The 13,514-nt window shown below is 38.5% G+C and overlaps 1 long non-coding RNA gene across 1 annotated transcript; it reads left to right on the top strand.

Moving 5' to 3' along the window:
• Positions 1-1,236: 1,236 nt before the first annotated feature.
• LOC310923959 lies at positions 1,237-13,207 on the top strand. Its single transcript, XR_014592727.1, has 3 exons — positions 1,237-1,415; positions 7,504-7,647; positions 13,090-13,207. It is a non-coding gene; the product is annotated as an uncharacterized lncRNA (long non-coding RNA).
• Positions 13,208-13,514: the final 307 nt, after the last annotated feature.

Genomic DNA, 13,514 nt, shown 5'->3' on the forward strand with positions numbered 1-13,514 from the left:
ACAAAAACAGTACATGGCATCTGAATTCAGAATTGATTTTTCCTGCTACTGTCACAAGCTCCAGAGGTAAATCAAATGCCTAGAACATTTATACAAAATCATGTCTAGTTGTTCTGCTTGACCAAGTCGCCATGTAAACCAAGGCACTTTCTATCACCAGCATAACAACGGTGAAAAGCCACAAGAATGCTGTTTTCAATTTGGGTGACCTTTTGGCTTCACAAAGGTGATCTAACCATTGCTGAGGTCAATGGGGCCAAGTTTTGACCTTCTTTATCTTTTTCCCTGTCCCCTGCAAGTGGAGCACCCTAAATGAGTATGTTAATATTGTTTGCTTAGGGCTTTGGAGAGGCTGTGTACCTTCAAAGGGCTCATTAACAGTGGCAAATATCAGAGCTGCCTTAACTCCTCAGCCCTGGAAGCACAGCTGCTCTTCCTTCTGTCCATCAGCTGAAGTCTTTCCAGCATCATCTGGGTCACCTGAGTTGTTCAGTGGCTGTACTTCCATCTAATAAAATTCATGTTCCTCTGGCAGATACTTGTCAAAATCCTCCTGCCATCCTTATTTCAAACTTCAAATACATTTTAATCTGTTTTTTCTTCTTAAGAATGTAATGGAAGAGAGGGATAAGATTAAAGTGAAAACCCAACCTATGTAGAAAAGGGGGACAAGCAAATAAAATTCTGTGGCAGGGGGTAATAATGATGGTAGTAAAATGTATTTCAACATGAACTTCAATTTTAAGTGTTAGACCTGGAGTATTAATATACTCCTCTGAATCCATGTTCCTGAATCCTGGGAGCAAGGCTGTTTGCAGGAGGTGCTCAGGAAGCCCTTAGCTGGAGCAAGGCTAGTGAGAGTTGTAGAGTGTTCCAGCATTTCCCCCAGCACCTCCATCTCTTCTGATACCACAAAGGGTCTCATTGGGTGTTTGAGTGAAAAGTGCTGGGTTGGAGATGACAGAGTAAAAAAGAAAGAGAGAAAGAGCTTGCCAAGCTCAAGGGAGTGTATAAATATATTATAAAGCTCTGGAACATTCAATAATTAATCTTGAGCAAAGTCTCCCTTGAATCTTTTTTCTTTTTCTTTTTTTTTTTCCTGTGGAAAGAACAATAAAACAAAAGCTTTGGAATTCTCTCACCCAGCTAAACTCAGTCACTAAAGCAAAAGGGAGTTTGTTTTAAACCTTGACACTCATTAACTTATCTGCTATTTGCTCACATATTATAGAATCACAGAAAGGTTTGAGGAAGTGGACCCTATAAATCATCTATTTCCAATCCCCCACCATGGGCAGGGACACCTTCCACTGGACCAGGTTGTTCAAAGCCCCAACCTGGCCTTGAACATTTCCAGGGATGGGGCTGCCAGAGCTTCTCTGGGCAGCTTGTTCCAGCACCTCACCACCCTCATGGTAAAGAATTCTTCCTAATATCCAACCTGAACCTTCACTGTTTCTGTCTAAAGCCACTCCTCCTTATGCTCTTACTCCATACCTTTGTCAAAAGTCCCTTTCCTGCTCTCTTGTATATGTACTGCTGCTCTTTTGAAGTTTTTCTTAACTGTCTTAATAAGAGACCAACTTACCTCCTACTTTTAGTTTTCCCCTCACAGAGTGTTGTGCAGGTTTTAATTAGGATTTCTGGAGTAATCTCAAACACAACTTGTCCTTGTTTCCCCATGCAGTTCAGCCTCCTGCAGTGGCTCTCACTTTTAGCCATACGTGCAGCAGGTGATGTCTGTATCAACCCTTTTTGCTACAGAACTACCTGGGTCATCTTGTTTCCTGTTCTCTGTCTTGAGTTTTGTCTTCTTCATGTAACTACAGGATGATAAGGCTGAAGGATGTGTCTTACTGTAGCTGCTCCCAAGGCAGATCCAGACAAGCCAGTGTGGTTATGTGACACTGGGAAGTTTGTCAGCTGTGATGCTGCAGTGAGATACTGGAATTCAGTGTCCCTGGGCTGGCACTGGCTCATCTTCTGTGTGTCCCTGCTGGCTGTCAGGAAATGCAGGCTTGGGAATTTAGTTGGTTTTGTAGAGATTTGTCTTGTGCTGAAATACAGCCATCTCTTCCCAGGGACCTCTGATTTTTCCTCCTACGTTGTTTCTCAATATCATGTTTGCAAATGTGTAGCTGCAGAAAAAGTCGCTGATAGATTAATCAAAAATACAGATAAAGGAGCAGCTCTGTGAAATGTCAGCACTCTCTCCTGAAAATAAGCGCCTCTTAACATTGGTCATGTTTATTATTTACTCTACACTATAAAAATGCCCTGAATTGGGTCCCTCTTATGTTCAGCAATGAGAATAAAACATAACCCTTGACCTGAAAAAAAGACGATTTTTGCAGGCTGAATAACCTAAAAGGCAAAAGAGCCAGAAATGAACAGAAAAAAGGAATGTTTTCAAATGTCACATTAGATTTACAATGCTGGTACCTCTCATTCTTGCTCAGTCTTTGTTGAATCTGCCTTTCTTTTGTTTGTCCAGGGGTATGTTCTATTGTGTGTACTCGGATGATCCAGGGTTTGGAGGGAAGGCTGAAATCCATGGAGTAATTTTAAGACACAAATCCATGATGGTTAATGGAAAAGGAGACCTGGGCTTCAGTTATTACTCAATTTTGTTCTCAAGATGGCTCTGCTGTGTGGCTATATCAATGCCACGTTTGCTAAATAAAAGCTTCTACATTTGAAGTGGTTTAAATACAGCAATGCCCGAAGAAATTTAAAAAGACTGAAACAAAATAAAAAACCCAAACCAGATTAAAATAACATAAATGAAATTGAGTAAGAATAAATAAAATGAAAGAAGTATAAAATAAGTAGGATAAAATCAATACAGAACAGCCTATTTTTGCTACCCAACACTCAGAGCAGGAGTTACCATTCTTCTCTTCCATCTCAAATTAGCTGGTGTCAATACAAACATAATGCTATTCAGTATCTCATTAGAAATACTGAAACAAATACCTTTTTATTTTACTCACACAGCATGAATTTATACATAATGCTTGTTAATAACTGAAGTTTTTTTTTCCTCTTAGTGATGTTAGCACTGAATATAATCATTAACTTTATTTTCAGGCAATGGAAAAATAAGTTGAGGATAAGCTGATGCATTGCTTCATTCAGAACTAAGTATAGCATAATGGTATTTATTATTACCTGAGATATTACCATAGTTGATTTTTCTGGAAGATCCTGTAGTAATAATCCTGTAATAATAATCCTGGGTTTGCTGGGTTTATACCCTTTCACCTTCCCAACTATAAAATATCTCTAATGACTCTTAGAGTTCTTTTTGTGAAGTATTTATTATTATGTACTTGGATATTTAGTGATGAGAAGCACTAATAAAAAAGGGGTAATAGGAACAGAACACAGGGCTTCAATTCAAATAATTTCAGAGAAAAAAATTAAAAATATTGCCATTGACTGCTTTACAACTAATCCTTCAGGAAATATATGCAGTTGAAAAAAATTAAATCTCTGAGTTGAAAATTCAACCTTAATAAATATGATTTTGTCAGACTGAGAGTATGGGGGGTTTTTCTCATAGTGATAGCATGGTCAGCCCTGTAAAATGTGCAACATTGCTCAAAATGATTTCTCTACATCATGTAATATTGCAAGAGGCATCTTGACTCCACTAATTATTCAGGACAGAAAAATAAGGAATTGTCAAAAATAAGGAGAGTCAGAATAATGTGTACTGCTTGTAATGAAAGCTTTTTAGGGATTAGGCATTGTCATTTTAGTTGTGTCTTTTTCTGAATACATTTACTGTGCTGAATAAATAATAAAATAATTACGAAGACCAAGCATCTGAAACAAGAAATAATGAGGAAAGAAAAGGAGAGATTCTTTTGTTATTCAGTTAGATTTATTGCCTCATGGGTACTGTGATGTTTTTAGGAGTTTCCTATATGCAAAGTAAAGTGTAAATCTTTGATTTAGGCCACCAAAGGATTATTTTTCTCGCCCTGTGTATTCAGCTGAGTGAATGAGTTAAATCAATGTGTTTGTCAAATTGCATTGGTACCTAATGAGAGAGAAAGTTCATCATGTTTGGGAGAGAGCAGAGGATGTAGACTATAAAACATGATGGAAAAAGGAAGAATTGTGTTCTACTCTGCTCCATACCCAGATTTTATCACTGCACGATCTGAGTGCTTTCCAGTAGAGCATTTAAGCACTATGACTAACAACTGTCACATCAAGAACTGTTCTCCTTGTCACTTTTCCCATCACCACTCCCCTTGAAAAGTGGGAGCTTGATGTGCAGAAGACAGTTTAATTTTGGTAGGTTTGGGAAGAGGATGTTGTGTCTCTTTTCCTCTTTCTTTCTTTCTTTCTTTCTTTCTTTCTTTCTTTCTTTCTTTCTTTCTTTCTTTCTTTCTTTCTCTTATGCACAGCCAGCTGTCTGTTTCAGTTGGAAACAGATTATAAGGTCTACAGTAGTCCTGCAGAAGTTTTTTGAACTCTGATACACTCATCAGGTACTAAAGGTAAAAGGTTTCTCTGTGAACTTCGAGGGAAATTGATAGACCTTGAGTCTGATCCAAAACTCTATGGGGCAGTGCTAACCACAATTGAATCACAGAAGCGTTACAATCCTGAAAATCCTATTGGTAAAGTTGTGCATGGAATCTGGGGAGATTCCAAGGATGGGTCCAAACTTTGACGTTCATACTCAGTCCTAAAGTCCCATACCAGTGAGGAGGAGTTTTGCTGCAGTAGGAACAGACTGAGGATTTCACAATTTATCTTTGCTAATGATAACACTGATAAAGGTTTGTAGATGTGATTCTGTTATACTCTGTTCTCCACAGATGACAGTGCTGATGTTGATTTGAACTGCATTGGCATTAATGAATTTCTTATTCATTTTAATGCTCGGATAACTGGGAGCAGGACCAGGACATCTGGGTTTTAGATTTTCCCTGAAATGTGGTTGCTGAGATTTGTGTTAGTGATTTTTAAAAGAGAACAAAATATATTCAGTCAGGCTGTAAAAGATAAAAATGATCAATTCCAGTGATTTTTTTAGCCTTCTTTTATTTCAGAATTAACATCTCGAGTTGGAGATATTCCTCTCTAAGAGATGTCACCTGTTTGTATTTCACTTGATTTCTCACCCTTTCCTTTTGCAGATCTGTTAGAACTTTTCTACTGACCCCACTGTGGTTTATGGACTGATTTTGAAAATCAGTTAGATGTCTAAATTGAGATTTGTTCAGAGATTTCACAGGCAAGAGATTCACTGTAATAATTCTATTGAAATTTCTGTGGTATTTAATTTTTTTAAAAAATTTGTATCTTCAAAGTGATGGCTTCATTTGAAGACCTGAACTTTCAGATATTCATAAAAGGAAATTTAAAAATATGACCCCAGTGCAGCCTTTTAATATCTTGTTGAAATTTTCATGAGAGAAATTAATGATTCTAGAATAGTCAGAGTTTTAGACTCTTTCAAATACTGCAGGCAGTTGGATCAGTTATAAAGAGGAGGATGCAGCTTCCCCTCTCCTCTTCCAGGATTATCAGGAAGGTTTGGGAATGAGTAAGGCAGAAAGAGTAGGTTACAGTATTGGCAGAGAAAAAGAGGCATGTGCTGCATGCAGACAGGACTCCAGGGCATATCCCCCCATGGTTCTGGTCCTCCAGCTCCTTTCAGGATATGTGACTTAGTATAACTGACGGCAGGTTTAAAATGTGTTACAGTGAAGAATGGAAAACTGATTGACGTACTGAATGATGGAGACTCAGGACTGGTGGAGGGAAGAGAGCTATAGAGTGAGCTGGCAGATAGTAGACTAGAGAAACACATAATTATTTCTCATTGGGCATTTTGGTTTGGGGCGGGGGGGGGGGGGGGGGGGGGGGGGGGAAGGTGGCTACACCAGCTGGCAGCTTTTTGTGATTTAGTCCCAGCTGGTTCTTCTAGTGAGGCTCCCAAAGAGACTGGAAAGCTGGCCCTGCTCACTCAAAACTGTTGTGAGCTGGCTGATATGCTCAAAGTCAAAAGAGGGTGTTCAAAAAGCAAAATTTTGAAGGCTAACACAGGAAATTTTAATAACTTTCAGGCTAAATCTCACAGCTTTGGCAGCTCAGCTCATCAGTTCTGGAATTCTTGAGATTGATATTTTTCCTGCCCTGGAAAAGCTTACATACATACTACGGTGCAATGAATAAAGCCCTGCAAACATTATACCATGTATAGGCTTAAAAATTGTCTGTGAGTCTTTGTAGAAATGATGTCTTACATTCTAATGTCTTAAACAGAGGTGCCAAAAGTTCAAATGAGATAATTTACTTATATGTTTATATTGACAGAAAATGGAAGAAAAAAAATTTAAATCATATTTTAAATCATATTTTTTTCCACTATTTTAGTTGTTACTTTGTCCCTGTCCATGGTAAGGGCATTGATCCTAGATATCTTTAAGATCCCTTCTAACACAAACCATGTTATGATTTTATGATTTTGTGATTATTTTATATGTAGAATTTTTCTGTCCATGGTTGTGTCCTATTCTTATGACATGAATGTAGCAGAATCAGGGTTTATTCTTCTTTGAGAAAGTAGTAACCACGTTCCATTGCCTGTGTGATGCCAATCAACAAGCAACTTTCCAGTCTGTCTCCTGTCACTTCCACTTCACTTTTAGTCCCCCTTAGCTCTGTCCAAGCTGCTGCAAATAAAGCCATCATCATTTCTGCCCAGTAGTGCCTATCCCCTTTCTTTTCCCTCATTTTTTTCACCTTTATAATCATCTGCAGGATCTGGTTGCTTTGCACTGATTTGAAGCATGAGCCCACATAACCCTCCCTGGCAGCATCTCACTTCAGCGCATGTTATTTCATGTGTTCTCTCTTGCATCTTGTTTCACTCTGGTCTCAGAGCAAGTTTCAAGCATTGCATCTTCCTCTCCTCTTTCATTTGTTTGCTTTCTGGCTTGCTGCTCTTCTGAAACAATCGCCCTCCCTCTTAGCAATCCTCCCTCAGAAACTGTTGGTGTGCTAATAAGTCACTAGTGCAAAGGTGACTATATTATAATATATATTATATCTATTATATATTACATTATTAATGGTAAAAACAAAAATCAAAATATGCAATTATGTAGTTATATATTGTATATGTTATAAATTGAAGTTTAAAAAATACTATGGATGACAGCATAAATAAATCAAACCAGGGATCTCTCGTTTCCCTTACCCTTTCATCTCCCATTTCTCCAAGACATTTCTCATTCAGCCCTGTTCCTTCATGGCAAGGCAGAACTCTGTATAAGATCAATACCAGGATGCTGCAGGAGGACAATCAAAAATACAGTGTCAAGCCCTAAGTTCTAGAATTTGGAAACTGATCTATAAGGACACTCCTTTTTACATCCTAGGAAAATTCTGAGGGTGCCTTCTCACTTAAAGAGCCCAGATTCCTGTTGAATAAGAGTCATTGCTTGTCCATCTGTTTGCTTTTTTTTTAATTAGTAAGACTGACAAGAAGCTGCCTGCCACATTTTTTGTTGAATTCATTCTATTTATCATGGGTTGGCTGCAAAGCAACTCCCTGCTTCAGTCAGATGGAGAGACCTGGCAGATGGGACATCTTTCAAGTCATTTTTACATGTGTCTGTGAGTATATGTGGCCAGAATAACCTTCACTGTGTCACTTTTATTTAAACACTTTTTTTTTTCCACCTTTGACTGTAATATATTGAAAATAATACAACTTAAAAATATTCTGCAAATACAAATTAATTTTCATAGCCTTGATGCCTTTTAAATATGTCATCAAAGTTTATTTTGCTAGCAATAAAACCATAAAATGTGATAATTTATGGAAGCAACAGCATCAGTGTATGAAATTAAGGAATATGTGGTGAATGGTATCAACAAGAGAACCAAGTTGTAGCAAACATCCCAATTTTTATTATTTGGAACCCTGTCAGGCTCTGCCCTAAGGCTCTGACACAGCAGCTGTAGCTACTCAGTAATGCTGAGAATGGCCAGTCTGCCCAGAGGCTTTTGTTTAAATTCCCCTCTATTGGTAGATTTTTTCCTTTATGCAAGACATTTGTTCCAATGAAGTTTTCCACTTGACTCTACCTAGTTTTATGTCCTTGATGAGGAATACAGGGTGGTTTACAACTGTATCTTTCCCCATTCTCCTTTAGTGACAGCCTAGACTCCTTTAAATTACACACAGTCCTTCCAGGCAGCTGACAGAAGCAGAAGGATCCTTTGGATAGCTACAAAATACATAAATGTGCTGTTGTAGGCATGTACACATCTGCTCACAGTGGCACAGCAGGTCTGTACATGCCTCTCCTATGTAAAAGAATAAATATAGTAATTACTTGTAAAATACATAGCAGGTATCAAAGCAGAACACCTTTTCCATTCAAAGCCAACTCTGAAAGAATACAAACACAACTCAGTTTATTTGACTGAGCAGAAAGCTGATAGGTCATCATTTTTTTTTAACTGCAGAATAAGTAAAAGTCAGAGATAAAGATTGTACCACTTTGAATTGCTGAGAGGAATCTTGTTGTAGCTGGCCTGGAAATCCCAGGGTGATTTGTCAACTGGAAAGTCAAAATCTTTTGTGCTCTTTTCACCTTGTAAAATAATACAGTATTTCACTTAAATGTGGCAGCGTATGGCTGAAAGAAAAAAAAAATTAGCATATCTTCATTCTTAAAAGTGTTTCCAATGGATCTATCCAAAGCCTGTTTGGAGTATTTGAAACTCCTATAGCAGGTTCTACATACACAATGTCAGTAATTTTTTTGCTATGCTGTTCTTAAAAGATATTCATCACTGTCAAATCTGGTTTAAACAAAGCAAAACATGGAAACAAAAATCTAATCAAATTAATTACTGAGGATAAACTAAAGTAGATAAGGACTTTTTGCATAGTATACCTACTATGCTGCATCAAAATAATTTATTCATAATTAGAGAGTTGTATAAGATTTTGTCTGAACATGTTCCTTTTATCCAACAATAGAAAGGACCATATATTACTACTTGTGAAACTTGGTTTTCTCCATGGGTGAATGGGGTAACAGATTCTTTTAAGATTACTAATAATCAGATATAGGTAAAAAAATAAGGAGCAAAGAATTAAATTATCTACATATACATATATATATTTATACACTTGTGCATACACATACACATACACATACACATATGCATACATAAGAGAAATATTTATTTGTTTTTTGTCTTCCAAACAAATAGCGGAGAAAATCAAAGTTGTACTTGAAATATTTCTGATAATACTTAAAACTCCATAATTGCAAACATCCAAAGTTGTTGAGAGTAGCTGTGATGCTAGAAGAAAATTTTAGCTACATTCACATTGAGTCAAGGACTTTGCAGGTTCTCACATCATCCCATCTGTGAGGACTCTGCAGGGGGGTACAAGCAGATGGGAGGAGACTCAGGTGGGGCAGCTGACTCCAGCTAGCTAAAGGGATGTGATGATAGTCTTCCAAGGGAAGTGATGGAGTCACTATCCCCAGAGGGACTTAAAAGACCTGTAGATGTGCCACTTGGGGACATGGTTTAGTGGTGGGCTTGGCAGTGCTGGGTTAACCATTGGACTCATTGATCTGACAAGTCCTTTTCAAGCTAGCAATTATATGATTCTAAAGCTGGATTTGTTTGCGGTACCTCGGCCTGTAAGTGTACTTATGGTACTACAAAACTGACATAACCTTTTTGCTTTCAAAAGTTCATTCCGTAAATGTAGATTGAGATGCACTTTCTTCAAGACTACAAAAACAAGCTAAATGTAGCAGATAATTGACATATTTCTAATCACCACTTTTTAGAGATTAAAGATGAAAATGTTGTTGATCTTAAATGGACGATGATTAAAAAAATCATCATCAACACATCAGGCAGTTTTCTGAATAGATGTGTTCTTCTAGTGTGGGCTGAATCATTAAGTATAAACCATTCTGCATCCGAGCAGAAGAAAAAGAATGGGAATTATAACTTTTACAGATACAAAGCAATTGTGAATGAGACTCCATATGATCCTCTGCCCTCACTTTCCAGCAAGGCAGTGTGGAGACATGGGGCAGTCATCTGCCATGTGGGGAGTGGGAGGGCTGGGGGACATGGGAGAACTCTAGCAAAGGCACCAGGACAGGAAACTGCTGCTGCACACAAGGGAACAAAGGTGGTGTTAGGATGAGGCACAAGCCCCTTGGCTTTTGACCAGTGCAGAAGTCTCACTCACATTGCAGGAGAATCAGGGACAGATCAGAAATAGGTATTTTCTTGGATTACTACCTGGATGTGTCTGGAGGTCTGGGGTCAAGGACTTGGAGAAAATCCAGTTTAGTGTTCAGGAGTAGATGGACTGCCAGAGCTTCGGGGGCAAGAAGGACATGCTCAGTAACTCCCAGCTACATCCTTCAGTGACATAGCTGTCCACAGAAGAACTGACACTCTGGTAGTTCTCTTCAATTTCATCCAGTAGCACAGTGCTTACTCAGTAACTTCTGTTTCAATTTTACAACCTTTGCCTGTGTGTGTGTTTTGCTTTTCAAATGGATGTGCTGTAGCTCAGTCTTTAATTAAACAGTCTAACTGATGAAGGGTTACCATGAAATCTAGATACATTCTCTGAGCACTGAATCATGCTACTGATTCAATCTGAATCTCTCTAGTTTCTGCTTCCAGACATGGTTTGGTACAATTTGTTTGGTTTTATCCGTTCTAAGTAAGTTCTTTACAACTACCCCAAAGGAGGTTCAAACAAGATGGGCGTCAGTTTCTTCTTCCAATAAACAAGGAATAGATCAAGAGGAAAAGTCCCTAATTTGTGCCAGGAGAGGTTTAGGTTGGATATTAGGGAAAACTTCCTCACCAAAAGTTTCCTCAGGAACTGGACCAAGTCTGCCAAGGGAGGTTGTAAAGTCACCAGCCCTGGTGGTCATTTAAATGATGTGTATGTGTGGCACCTGGGGACATGTCTTAGAGGTGGGCTTGGCAACAGGCAAGGATGGGTTAGTGGATGGACTTGGTCATCTTAAAGGTCTTTTCCAACTTAAATGTTTCTAGGATTCTGTGAGATTGAAGATCAACTCACAGTCAGAAAGCTCTTCCTTCTCTTAATGCATGTAACCTATGACCATGTCAGCTCTGCATTAACTACCAGTATACTACACAGATTGGGAAGCTCTGATTCCCTTTTAAAGGCATATTTCTCTATCCTAGATTATCCCTTTAAGATAATTCCTAAAATCTTTAATAAATATTTTTTTTTGGAAGTGTGATTGCTAGAAACAGTCCAGGGAAAAAAACCTCACAAGTCTCATCAGCTTAATGACTAACCATACAAAGATTTTATTTGCATTCTTTGCTATAGCAACTCATAGTTTCTACTATTTTTTTCCCAGTTGATTATCCACAAAGAATCTTTGGATCTTGCCATAGCCTATCCCTGCCTTTTAAGTATGGTCTTATATCTCTGGTTTCCATGTGCCAGGATTTTGTATGAGTCTGAATTAGAATGCGCTTTTTATAAATTAATAGCTCTTAACAAAATACTGACAGGGGTCAGGATACCTGAGATATTCCCTTATCCTAGTCCGCTTAATTTTGTCTCTAATGAAACTGAGTGGGAGATGAGTTTTAATGGCTTTTAGTAACTGCTTAAATTAATTTCATTTTGTTCAAATGAATGCTAAACTTCATTTCCTCTCCCAAAGATAATGTTGTCAGTCTGTTAAGTCTACAACTTGGTTTGATAGTAGATAACCTTGATTATTTGTTTAAAATAGTTTAATATCACTCTGAGCAACAAACAACCTGCATGAAAAATAATGTTCGATTGCTATAATGTCAGGAAAGCAAACTGAGCTGGCCTCCTCATTGATAATTTGGAGGAAAAAATAAAACAAACAAAAAACCAACACAAGAAAACTTGCAGCTTGCCATAAATTTGTCATTTGTACTGTTTGAATGCTGCATTTCTTTTCCTTTCACAAAAGCATAAGTGTGATCTGTTAAAACTTCACTCAAACTTCCTTTGAAACATATTTATCTTTTGAGGAAAGATTTTCTTTGCCATAAAAATGTTATCCAGAGGAAACATGCATTCACCAAATTTACAAGGTGATATGGTTAGCATAGATTTTGTTACCAGAGGTCTTGCCAAGGGCCATACATTCTCTTCCTGATGACGTGATTTCCTCTTTGTTCAGCACGCTCCAGACCATTCCTCCTTCTGGCCTCTCTGTAGCCCGTTTCTCGTGCTGTTGGGCTGCTGTGGTAGCTCCCATTTTAGGCAATATAAAGCCTGTCACAAGCCATGTGCTCAGTGCTTTCCTGCTCTATGGAGTGGCTGTTCATGCTGGCATCTGAGTCTAGACGGATGTCAGGGTTTTTTCTCCTCTGTGTATCCCGGTTTCTGCATAGCTAGAGTTTTCAGAAAAAAATCCCATCTTTGCTCACTCTGCAGCCAGTCCTTGCCTTCAGGCACACAGGAAGGTTATGGTGAATGCTCCAGTTCCTAGAAGACCAGGACAGACACTATGGCTGCTCATAATTTACAGTCTTCTCCTATGTGTTAAGTAGCAGAAGGTTTCACCAGCACATGCAGGACTTTTTTCTGGGAGCGCTTGGAGGGTGTAGTTGCTGTGATGGATCCAGTTGGACATGTAGGTAGTGTAGAGTGGGGTTAAGGACTTTCCAGTTTTAAAGACTCGCACCTGCAGAAGCCCACACCAGGTTCAGAGCAAAGATGATGCCATGTCCCTGGTGTAGACACAGCAGTAAGTCTGTCTTTTTTGGCTGACATGAAACAGAGAGAGGTCCCTGCTAACTTGGTGTGGGGTGTGTTACCTTTTCAGACTGATTTCTTAATCATCACTCCTTGCTTGGGGACTGCTTCTGTACAAACCAAACAGATGGACTGATTTGGGATCCATCTGGAGACAGCTATCTCTTTTATCCTATAAAATATTGTTTGAAGAAGCTTGCAATTTATTTTTCAGTTCTCACTTACTACTTTTTCATGCCTGACCATTTTTTTCTTCCTCATGCATTCAGCTTCACATCTGGAAAGAGCTGCCTGAATACATCACACGCATTATCCAGCACCTCCACAAAGAACAAACAGAAGGCCAACTACTAGAAGGGGGAGGATGCATACAAAATGAGCTCAGCATATTCCTATATTGTAATTAAAACTATTAAAATATTTCGGTATCCAACACCAGTATTTCATATCATTTGCAGCAGCTTCAGAGTCAGAAGAAAATTTGAGGCTTTACTTACAGATGGCCAGGAAACAGTACCTTCTCAAGGCCATAAACGCCTTATTGCCAGCAACATGGTTTCTCCTGCTCTCAGTGTTTTTCTGAACTGTATAAATAAGGATCAATGATGAGAAAGGTTGTGTATCTTCAGTAGTCATTAACTCCTGTTGAACCAAGAGAGCCCTTGGGTCATTGTAGGATCTGGTCACTTGCTGA

This window comes from Zosterops lateralis (assembly GCF_965231275.1).
Source record: "Zosterops lateralis genome assembly, chromosome: 2".
NCBI classification, from domain to species: domain Eukaryota; kingdom Metazoa; phylum Chordata; class Aves; order Passeriformes; family Zosteropidae; genus Zosterops; species Zosterops lateralis.